At 38.9% G+C, this 11,957-nt stretch overlaps 1 long non-coding RNA gene across 1 annotated transcript; it reads left to right on the forward strand.

Annotated features, from left to right (window-relative positions):
* The first annotated feature begins 103 nt into the window (after positions 1–103).
* LOC143036873 (uncharacterized) lies at positions 104–11,700 on the forward strand. Its single transcript, XR_012967409.1, has 3 exons — positions 104–158; positions 5,222–5,312; positions 10,213–11,700. It is a non-coding gene; the product is annotated as an uncharacterized LOC143036873 (long non-coding RNA).
* Positions 11,701–11,957: the final 257 nt, after the last annotated feature.

The following is an 11,957-nucleotide window of genomic DNA, read 5'->3' on the forward strand; positions in this document are numbered from 1 at the left end:
CTGAATAAAAATGGGTCTTCACATAAATTCGTGAATCGGTTAAAGTTGGAAATAAACCCGTTATACGCAAGTAGGCTTGTCAGCATTTTAGATCTCAGTGACTCGGGTACGGCGTACGGGACAACGGGTGTGGCAATTGAGAGACAGGGTCTGGAAAGGTAGGTTACACTGTGTTCTGCTCCCAAAACGACACGAATTTTAAATCCAAATTAACTAGACTTATTAAGGAAAGTCAGTTTCATTCATAAGAAACGGTGCACAGACGCAAGTGTAGTTAATCATGTGGACGTGACATTGCAAGTGTTCGGTGCTATAAATGGGAAACATTGAATTTCCCCAATACTCGATGGGCGGCAAATGATCAGAACTTAATATAATTTAAATTTAGCTTACTTTCCTCAAGTAAATGCATAGGTCACGTATGTTTTTCGATATATTTATTGATAGGCAGTGGCTATTTTTACAACCAAAAACGTTTTTGGCTTTGTTGTGTGGTATTCCAGAAAGCAAACAGTTAGTTGATAAAAATTTCGCGATGTTGTGAAAATTACAGAAAATGTATTTTGTTTTTGTTAAGTAGGATAGTATTATATATTTTTTTTACACTAAACGTTGAAGCTGATGTAGTTTAATATGGAGTGACCGTTATTTTTGCGGGTGCGTGAAATTAAGTCCCGTTAAATGGGAGAGGAATTGTGCTGCCTGATGCAATGATCTCGTTATTTATTTTCGTCAGAGTCGTTCGATAAGTAATAACATATGTGCGATTGCATGTATATAATTAGAATCTAAATACAGGGAATTGGATATTAATTTCTCCAGGAAAAAATACACAGCTGGAACAAGCGAAAGTGAAAGCAATATGAAAGTTTTTTCTAATTGTTCAGAAACCATTATTCACCATCCAGTGTATAGAATTCGACAATACCTTCCAACTGTAGGGGGAATATGTCTTTGGATTGAACGAAAGCTTGTCACCAGTCTATTGGTAATGCGCAATAGTTTGGTGTGGGTGACTCAGTTCTGTTGTCAAGCGCTTTTTTTTTTTTCTTCCATCTTCAATCGCAGTTGCACCATTATTTATCGCATAGTAGTTGTACCAGTTGTTGATGTACGTCTGTAACGAGTACAATATTGTTCAGCCATTCATTGGGATCAAAGTGGGAGAAAGGAGTATTTTAAACCATTATTTTACGATCACGCTTGTACTTCTATTTGAAGTGTTGTTGTTTTAAAAGCTAATCTTGATACATATCAAAGGAATAAAGTTATTGGCGACCTCTCCACATGCATGTATGAAGTTCAGTGTTTTAACTTTTTTCCTCGCTGAAGATGCATCGAATCACATGAATCGTCACCCCAGACTTCGACAGGGTAACAATTCATGTGATGTGGGCTATCCAAGGGTGACAATTCTTCATGTGGGCTATCTGGGTTTACGATTCTTCGTTTGTAAGTTGATGACAATCATAATCTTCATTCAACCCAACCTAACGTAACGTAACGTAACCTAACCTAACCTAACCTAACCTAATCTTTATTCCACGGTTGAAATTTGGCGTGTGGGATGAGTTCTTCAGGTGGGATATCATGGGGTGATGATTCTTCGTGCCCCGATGCATTTCCGAGGCTGACTGGCAGTGCCGAGAAATTTTGGTATTTCCTACGACTAAATTCACAAGACTAAAGTAACGATTCAATATTAACCCTCTTAAAGTTTTGTTCTTCTTTGCCAATTTCGTTTAGTTGAAGGGGATCTTCCTGTAGGCGAGTTAAAATAGAAAAAATGTGTTTAATAATAGGGCGTGATCTTTTGGTGCATTGTTCTGCAATCGACGAAAACGTTTTCTATTGCAGTGCAGTCGTACAACACGTACAAGCTGTGCATGCGGTAGATCTATATATGGATCTTGTCAGAGGGATGAGGATATCCTGTTTAGTCATTCAAAGCACAATACCATTTGTTTCATGGCACCATTTTCAGGTAATTTGCCGACAAATTTTATTCAGAGGGAAATTCGGTACACAGCAAAATAAAACCTAGTTACAATTAATATGGCGACGTTGTTCAATATAGATTTGACGGTATATACGGAGAGCTGATCAATAGCTTCTATCATCGTAGAAAATTGCCTTCGTGGTTACTGAATCTGTATCGTTAAGTTGATAATGATAGTAATAATAAAATTTAGATAAAAAATTGGAATAAGACACAATTTGACCGCCATTCAACGTATGTTACACAAAGTAACCGCGGCATAGAACCGTCGACGACTGGACTATATATATTAATTGATCCCGACCCTACACACACACACACACACACATGCATACATACATATACATACATACATATACATACATACATACATACATATACATATATACATATACATACATACATACATACATACATACATATACATACATACATATACATACATACATATACATACATATACATACATATACATACATATACATACATATACATACATATACATACATACATATACATACATACATATACATACATACATATACATACATACATACATACATATACATACATATACATACATACATATACATACATACATACATACATACATACATATACATACATACATATACATACATACATCATACATATACATACATGTACATATACATACATCATACATATACATACATATACATACATACACATACACACACGTACGTACGTACTGGCTTGCAATTTTTGACAAAGCATTCAAAAATACGTAAACATGGATAAGTAATTTCTGGGGAACCTGCCGCCCAGTGGATATTTGACAAGCAAGTCTAATTCGAATGATCCAGTTTGTTTTATATTGCAAGTGATGTCTTGTACAACTAGTCTGGTGTACAGTACGTCATATAATCTTAAATTAATACTGGTAACAAACGTGAATTGTTGGCACAGACTGTTGTTTTATCTGAAATGAAGTGAGTAATACGGATAATGCCTAGTAAGCATGCCTTGTGAACGAGTTATCTCATTGGTTGATAACGGACGCGACTGGTGTCGAGTTCACTTTGAGGCAAACAGCTCGCGTCATGAATTCATTATCCCTTCTGGATTACTAATCCATTTCTTAACCAAAATATAAAACTGTCAAAGTAAAGAATAACTTTCAAGCAACTAAAACTAATATTCTTTTGCTAGTTGTGGGAACTATGCGAGTATTTACTCGTTTCATTCCGGCCACCGCTATTTCAGTAAAGACTGTTTTGTAGTGACCAGGCAACTCGTGGCAATATTGATCACTCAAAACATGCCTAACACTATTCGTGTCATCACATTAGGCTTAGTCGTTCCTTCGCACTTGTTCGTTGGGATCTATCACTTCCGTAGATCCTCTAATTAAACACGTGTTAACAATAGTGGTAATGAATGATTGATGGTAAGATTATTAATCTTGTAATGTCACTTTTAAATACATGTGCCCATCCTGCACAAAGTAGTCTCCATAAATTTGCCCCACGTTGGCTGTCATTAGGCAGCGATTGGAGTTAATGTCGAGACTAAAAATGTGGAGTACATTTCTTTGATGTACTGGAAATTAGCTGTTCTCTTGTGGTCGTCAATTTTTCGTAAACTATAAAGCTTGGGCTGTATCGTGTGGTTTGAGTTTTTGCAGATATATTGAAAACTCTATATAGTATACAGACGCATAAATACTGGCCTTAGGCTTAGGTGATGTACCTCAAACTGGAATAAATGGATTCAAAGCCAAATATGATAATTGAAAAATAAGGATATAGACCAAGTTGGAACCATACGTGAATTAGAAACTAGGCAAGATCAATTTAAGCGATAGAACCCCGTAAGTGTTGCTTGTTTCCTGTAGGTTACAATTGGGTAAATACAGAATTGTTCAAGGAACACTCGGTCTCGGGTACAGCCGCCACACAAGACCGAGCCACATACAAATCCTATAGAGACGAAGCACATATCTCTTCAGTGACTTGTGGGGTCAAATCTGTGGCCGTGACCAGTTATCTCGGGGCCATGGTCTTCTGCAAGAGTCAATTTATTGGTTGGTTGATGAAGACTATCTGCTTTCCAATGAAGTGGAGAAATACTATAAAGAACATTGAAAACTATTCAGGAATATTAATTTGCTTTTTTAATGCAAACCTAGTTTGTATTAGTCAATTATTTGGCTTGGTACAAGAAGGCTTGGACTGTTTTGATAAATTCCTTACTAAAAAGATATGTTGAATCTGACAAACCATATTTGTAACACGTTGGTCAATCTGGTGGCTGTTGATGGTTACCTAGTAGCTGTGGGTCTCTTGCAAAAGACCTGGGACAATCTTGTTTATTGATTTACTTTTATATATTTCTCTTGCACCCTTCCTCCAAATTTTTTATGGTGGATAATGAGAACTGAAGAGGTGAGGTGGAGTGTGGGGATAGAGGTCAGGTCAGGTTGATCAAATAGTGTGATATTTTGGGTATATAAAAAGATATTAGCAAGTTGTGGATAGGTGGATGATGTGAACTTGAAGACCAAGAATGAGGTGGATGTATCAGGTTAAAGGGGCTTTTGGACTAGAGGAATGTCTGTAGAGCAGGGAAGGAAGTGGGCAAGAGGAATTTCAGTGGAATTATTGTGAATGGATGATAAATTGATGGAGCCCCAAGGGATCTCTCATCTATTGAGTGGATAATGATGAGGTTGGATGGCAATGTAATTTAGTGGGGATAAGCCATTTTAACCTGTCAGGTTCTGGTGTGGAGGTGTTGTGCCATGCTGCATTGCCTCTGACCCAAGCAGTGAGCAGGGGACATGGGTGATCCATCATCCACAATGAGCAAGATAAATGGGACAAGAAATGGGTGTGGGATAACTGTAGGATGGGTTGCTTTGCTGCCCACTTATAAGTGCCTCTTTTGCTTGGCTCTCCTAAATAATGTTAAGTTTGGTTCGTGTGCACCAATGGTATCAGTCTTGTAGAGGAATGAATAGTATATCAGTGGGTAGGCAGGAGGAATCAAGATTGAATCAATTGACCTATGCATCAGGTAACATGTTCCACTGGATGTAACGTGATTGTTATATATTGTAAAAACTGAGATAAGCACTGTAACTATCAAGGCAATTTTCAACTCTGGACTAAAAATTTTCCAAATTTTTTGCAGGGCATTAAGTGTATAAATATACATAAAACAACTTTTCACCTCTTCCAGAGATTAGGATACCTCTGTACCCATCACAACAATGACTGAAACTGTTGTAGTTACTGCTAGTTTGGCTCCTGGCGTGTGCAGTGTATGCAGGGTGAGTTGCATTACAATGTTTGATATAAGTATGTGCATGAAATTTAACTGCAAGAGTTTAAATAGTACCAAACTGGTACACCAACCTAACCCAAGCACTACTAACCAAAAGCAGTGAAGAGGAAAGATTAGATACACAAAAGTTGCCCTAAATTTTATTCTTGATCCAATACTGAAACTACCATAGCTGCCATAAGTTTGGATGTGATGCTGACGTCAATACCTATGTCACAAATTGGAAGTCCTTGCCCTCAGTATCCCAAGTGAGGCAGATATTTTTTTATTTATTGATGCCCCATCTGGGATATTGGCTGCATGTTATTGTGGCAAGGTATCAAGCAGTTGATACTTTAGGATCTATATGGGGCGCCCCTACGGACCAGAGCCACACATCATTTTGTGATAGAGGAAAACTGTTCATAGAGAAATGACACTTTAATACTACGACTGTACCTGTGTTATGCTGTCCCCCAACCCCTTGTTACTGTCCTGTACCATTTCTCTAAATATTCATTTCCTTTTTTCGCCTACCCTGTGGTGGGGAAAAAGAATGCTACCACCAAGTCTTTCCACTCGAGTCGTAAAAGGCAACAAAAAAGGGACGGGGATGGGATTAGGAATCCTGGTACAAGTAGCCCCAAAGGGAACATTACTAAAGAGTAAAGGCATAAGAGAGTTTGAGAGTTTTCCAACCAGTACCCTAAAGTTTGTGTCTTTTTATGTGCGTGGATGTGGTACAGATGAGAGTAAAAGGGAAGAGATAGGCAATATGTTTGTAAGAAAGATGAATGTGCTGGCTTTGAGTGAAACTAAAATGAGGGAGGGGGGCAAGTGTGAGTTTGGGAGTGTAGCTGGGAGGTACTCGGGAGTGAAGGGGGGCGAGAGAGAGAAGGGGGGGCTATACTAGTAAGTGAAGAGATAGGTAAGCGTGCAGTGGAGTGAAAGAAGGTTTCTTCAAGGTTGATGTGGACAAGGGTGAAGCTAGGAAAGGAGATGTGGGTTTTTGTAAGTGTGTATGGGCCTGGTAGTGAGAAGAGCATAGAGGAAAGGGAGGCTTTTTGGATAGATTTAAATGAGTGCATTAAGGAATTAGGGAGAAATGTCAATGTATTGGGAGACTTTAATGCTAGGGTAGGAAATGAACCAATAGACGGAGTGATTGGGAAGTATGGAATTCCAGGTAAAAAGCGTAGTGGAGAATTGGCAGTGGAGATTCTTGAGTTGATGATGGCAAATACAGTGTTTAGGAAGAAAGTCGAGCATAAGTACACGTGGGAGAGGGTGGTGGATGGAAGGGTGGCAGATAGAGCGTTAATGGACTACGTAGTGGTGACCAGGAGTATGGTAGGAAGAGTTAAGGATGTACATGTTCTAAGGGGAGAGAGTGGTGGAAGGTAAATTGAGAGTGGAGAATAGGTGGAGAAAGAGGAAAAGGGCAGAAGGTAGGGAGGGACTTAGAGTGAATTGCTTAAATGAGAAAGAAAAGGAGAATTAGTACAAGAAGCTGAGAGAGGAGTGGGAGGTAGTGAAGGATGGAGTAGAACTAGGAGTGGAGGAGGAATGGGGATGGTTCAAGGAGGGAGTCCAAGGTGTTTAAGGATGGTGTGTGGAACAAGGAGGGTGGGAGGAAATAGAAGGAAGGGTAGTGAGTGGTGGGATGAGGAAGCAAAAAAGGGTGTAGAAGAGAAGCAGGCTTTCATAGATTGGCTACAGATTATGACGAGGGAATCATGTGAGAGGTACAAAGTAAAGAGAAAGGAAGTTAAGCATAAGACAAAGGAAGCAAAGAGGAGAGCAGATGTGAAATGGGGTAAGAGTATGACAAAATTTTGAAAGTAATAAAAAGTTGGAATTTTGGAAGGTGAGAGAAAGTTAAAGTGATAGTGGTGCACAAGCAAGTGTAAAAGCAAAAGGTTGGAGGAATTGGAGTGTATATTTGATCACGTGAGGCAAGGAATGGAAGAGTAGGGAAAATTAAGTTGCATACATACATATACCAAAGGCTTTTTCCCCCTTACACGAGGTAGCCAAATAGAAAGGCATAGAAACCACAATAGTTAGAGGCAAATAAAAGTTTTGTTGGGTTGAAAAGTATTGATTATTTGGGGAGCACGTAATCGAAGTTGCACAAGGGAGTGATTGTGCCTATGGTACTGTAGGGAGCAGAGATTGCATTTGAAGGAGGCAGAAAAAAAAAGCCTGAACAAGAGATTGAGTATGGTAGGTGTTCTGGGGATGGATTGAGAAATGTGAAGGTGGAGAGTTGGTTAACAGGGTAGGTCAGAGTGCAGAAAGTTTGGGCATATGAAAGAAACAAATGAAAAAATATTAGTAAAATGTGTGGAAAGGACAAGTGGATGCAATGAACTTCCACTTTGTCATAGGCTATCTACCTAGCACTTATGAGCATGACAGGAAATTATTCTAAATTTGCCTGAACAACACAGCCATTTGGTAGCCTGCCATAAAGCACAATTACATGTGGTTCAAACACTACAGTATATCAATTTGCCATTCATTATTATTGCCACTTTTTTTTCTCCATCATTTTATATATTTGCCGTATGTTACAGCTTAAATCTTTTTTTTTTCCTCTCTCTCTCTCTCTCTCTCTCTCTCTCTCTCTCTCTCTCTCTCTCTCTCTCTCTCTCTCTCTCTCTCTCTCTCTCTCTCTCTCTCTCTCTCTCTCTCTCTCTCTCTCTCTCTCTCTCTCTCTCCTCTCTCTCTCTCTCCTCTCTCTCTCTCTCTCTCTCTCTCTCTCTCTCTCTCTCTCTCTCTCTCTCTCTCTCTCTCTCTCTCTCTCTCTCTCTCTCTCTCTCTCTCTCTCTCTCTCTCCTCTCTCTCTCTCTCCTCTCTCTCTCTCTCTCTCTCTCTCTCTCTCCTCTCTCTCTCCTCTCTCTCTCTCTCTCTCTCTCTCTCTCTCTCTCTCTCTCTCTCTCTCTCTCTCTCTCTCTCTCTCTCTCTCTCTCTCTCTCTCTCTCTCTCTCTCTCTCTCTCTCTCTCTCTCTCTCTCTCTCTCTCTCTCTCTCTCTCTCTCTCTCTCTCTCTCTCTCTCTCTCTCTCTCTCTCTCTCTCCTCTCTCTCTCCTCTCTCTCTCTCTCTCTCTCCTCTCTCTCTCCTCTCTCTCTCTCTCTCTCTCCTCTCTCTCTCTCTCTCCTCTCTCTCTCTCTCTCTCTCTCTCTCTCTCTCTCTCCTCTCTCTCTCTCTCTCCTCTCTCTCTCTCTCCTCTCTCTCTCTCTCTCTCTCTCTCTCTCTCTCTCTCTCTCTCTCTCTCTCTCTCTCTCTCTCTCTCTCTCTCTCTCTCTCTCTCTAAAAAATACTAGTGCATCTTCCAAGACGAATGTTGACCGATAGCGACCTGGATTTGTATGTTGTCATTACACTATGATGTTAGCTTAAGTACTATATAATTCGGCCTTTTATATGATGTAAACTCAGTACAGTAGTGATAACTCTGCAGATGAGAGTTCAGAACTTCTACATGAATCCAGTGGGGACAAGTTCTTGGGATTTGAGGATGAATAAATTTCTTTCAAGTTTTATATTTCTACCTGCATGTTTTTGAAAATTTTATTTTATTTTATGAAAATAACCACCCTTGGACAATGAAAAATGTATAGTATACTTACTAATCACCAACTAGTATCATCGCCATACAAACAAAATTGGACAAGTGATTTCATAATGTAAACATTACGTCCAATACATGTCGTCGCCTGCCACTAAAACAAGAAGAGATGGACTGCTTCACTGTACATATTTACCTATATTTTTATTTACATAGTTGTAAATTGTAATTTACATAGTTGTAAAGTGTAATGAGGAATAAACATTTGGGAATGGATGCTAAGAGGAGACCATATGAAGTAGTGATTGTGCCAACAGTACTGTATGGGGCAGAAACATGGAACATAAGAGAGGAAGAGAGAAGGAGTTTGAATGTGTTTGAGGTGAGGTGTCTGAGAAGTATGATGGGGATTACTAGGCTGGATAGAGTGAGAAATGAGGTGGTGAGGAGGAGAACAGGGGTGGAAAGGGTGTTGGGAAATAGGGTTGATGAAAGAGTATTAGGATGGTTTGGACACATGGAAAAAATGAGTGAAGAAAGACTAGTAAAAGAGGTATGGAAGGCAGATGTGGAGGGAATGAACATGAAGGGACGTCCTAGGATGAGGTGGATGGATGGGGTGAAGGGGGGTTTGGGGAAGAGGGGAATGTCTGTTGTGGAAGGACGGGAGAGGACAGAAGACAGGGGTGAATGGAGAATGGTTGTATATGGATGATGATGTGATGAATGGGTGGGGGGATGGGGGGTGAGGTAGTATGTGTGAGCAAATTTTGACACAGCCTCAAGGGATTTCTCCCCGTCTTCTCCTTTATGCATGGGGGTGACGGAGAAGGGGGGTCGCCAATGTAATGAAGCGGCCTTGCTGTGGATGTCCTATGTCTTGCAACACTGCTTATGACCCAGGGCAATGGACAAGGTGCAGGGATGACCCATCATCCAGGAGGTGCTAAGATGAGAGGGAGGGTGGAGGGGTGTGGAGTGTATTCAGGGATGGAATGGGTGGGAATGATTTTATGCCTTTTCCTATTTGGCTACCTCCCTTGTAAGGGGGAAAAAGCCTTGGTATATGTATGTATGTAGTTGTAAATTTGTGGTCAGTGCTCCAGCAAATTTGTAATGAGTGCTGAGACAAGTGTCTTGCAGACTCCTTTCTTTTTATGTTTTTGTGTTCAGTGGTTGGGTATATGGTGAATGTGTTCTTGTAGAATGACTTTTTTTCTTAGAAATTGCTTTCAAATATTAGGGTACGTCTTCCAAGATGCAGCGTCATGCAAGCCGTAAAATACAGTTTGTTTATTTATTTATTTATGTATTTTTATTTATTTATTTTCAGAAAGGCAAGATAAAAAACAGCAGAACCTGGTGCACTTGGATCACATGTTGCCTATTACTTCCTTTGGGCATCATTCCAGGCATCATTGCCTTCTGTTGCTGCTGCAAAGAACCCCGCTGCTCTCACTGTGGCTGGACTGCCTAATTTGATCAACTTCTGAGAATGTATTTTCTGTTTATACTTTTGCTTGATATGACCATAAAGAAACTATAAGAGTATGCAGTAATCTTTCCATTTTATATATTCAGAACTTGTTCAACACATGATAAAGGGATACTTTAGTCATTCATGCAACCCAACACTGATTTTTATTTTATAATAAAGATTATAAAATGTATGGGTAGTAGCTAAGTTCATTGGTTGGTACTTTCAGTTGAAATTGAGTGCATTTGTTCTCCATTATATATTTTTAAGTTGTAAAAAATGTTGCTCAGTTTGCACAATTAAGTGTATATTGATTATAGATCTGATGTGGAATTGAAGGTTGACAAATGTGAATTTGACTGTTTGTGATTCAGTGTAGTTAGAAGGGTATTGTGTAACCAGCATGCCCATGAAGTTTATGCATAAACATTTTAGCTTTTTTGAGAATACATGCAGTAATACCTTTACAACAAATTCATGTGCAACAGTTGTACAAAGTAAATTTGATCTGGGGTAGAGATTTATTTCGGCCCTGTATAATGGAATTTCAATTTTAGAATTTGAAATTGTCAAATTTATGTATCCCAATAAATTTGTAAATTTAAAATGAAACTACTATAATGTACTGCTTCATGTACACAAACAAGTTTGCCTCCTGCAACTTCTTTTGGCAGCATATTTACAAATTTAAATGTCTTCATAGGTATTATTGATAGTGATATGGCAGGTTTTGTGTATTTTGTCAACAGTGGATAACTGTTTTCTGTTGGTAACTGTACTTGATAGAGGTATTACTGAATGTATTCTGTGAGTGAAGTTGCTTTTTCCATTCAACATTGGATATCCTCAAATTTCTTAGGTACCAGTACTTGTTTAAACAATGTCAATACTATTTGTTGGTTTAACAAAATTGATGATAATTACCGAAGATGAACTAGTTTTAATTAATGTAAGGAGGTGGTCTTGACACCCCACCCCCCATTTTAATTCTGCTGATAAAGGTTCCTCATGTGGGTTGTCAATATACGTAGACATGCTGTATGTGTTCAAAATACTATCTCATGGTGCTTCAATATATGCCCTTCTACATAAATTTTTTCTTTTTTCAAATAACTAGACATTTTTATTTTCTTTATTCACATAACATGACACTTATTCATAAAGAGAACATATTGGTATATGTAACAAGATTTACACATGCTTTCGTCTTCGCAAGTAATTAGGAAATACAGTATTTTTGTATTTATATCCAATGTCAGAATGTATTAAAAGTGTAGGCCTTACATTTAGAGGACTATTGTCATTGTAAGAATTTTGGATTAAAATTTACTGTGGTAGTTTGTATTACAACCTTTATAATTGTAATATTCCTTTGATGGGGATGGGCATGGGGAACTGGTTATCAGTGACTTGTTCTTCCAAATGCTAACCAAAACATCCGGCACTGGGAGATCAAGGGTGGGTGGATCCCCCCCAATTGTTGCATTGGTTGAGAAACCTACATTGTGAACTCCGATAAGTGACAGAAAGCAGTAATACAGTGGCAGATTTTTTTTTTTTTTTTTTTCTCTCCAGCATTTAACAAAACACTTGAGTGAGAA

The sequence above is a fragment of the Oratosquilla oratoria genome, chromosome 21 (assembly GCF_046742065.1).
Source record: "Oratosquilla oratoria isolate Oo_2021 chromosome 21, ASM4674206v1, whole genome shotgun sequence".
Taxonomy (NCBI): domain Eukaryota; kingdom Metazoa; phylum Arthropoda; class Malacostraca; order Stomatopoda; family Squillidae; genus Oratosquilla; species Oratosquilla oratoria.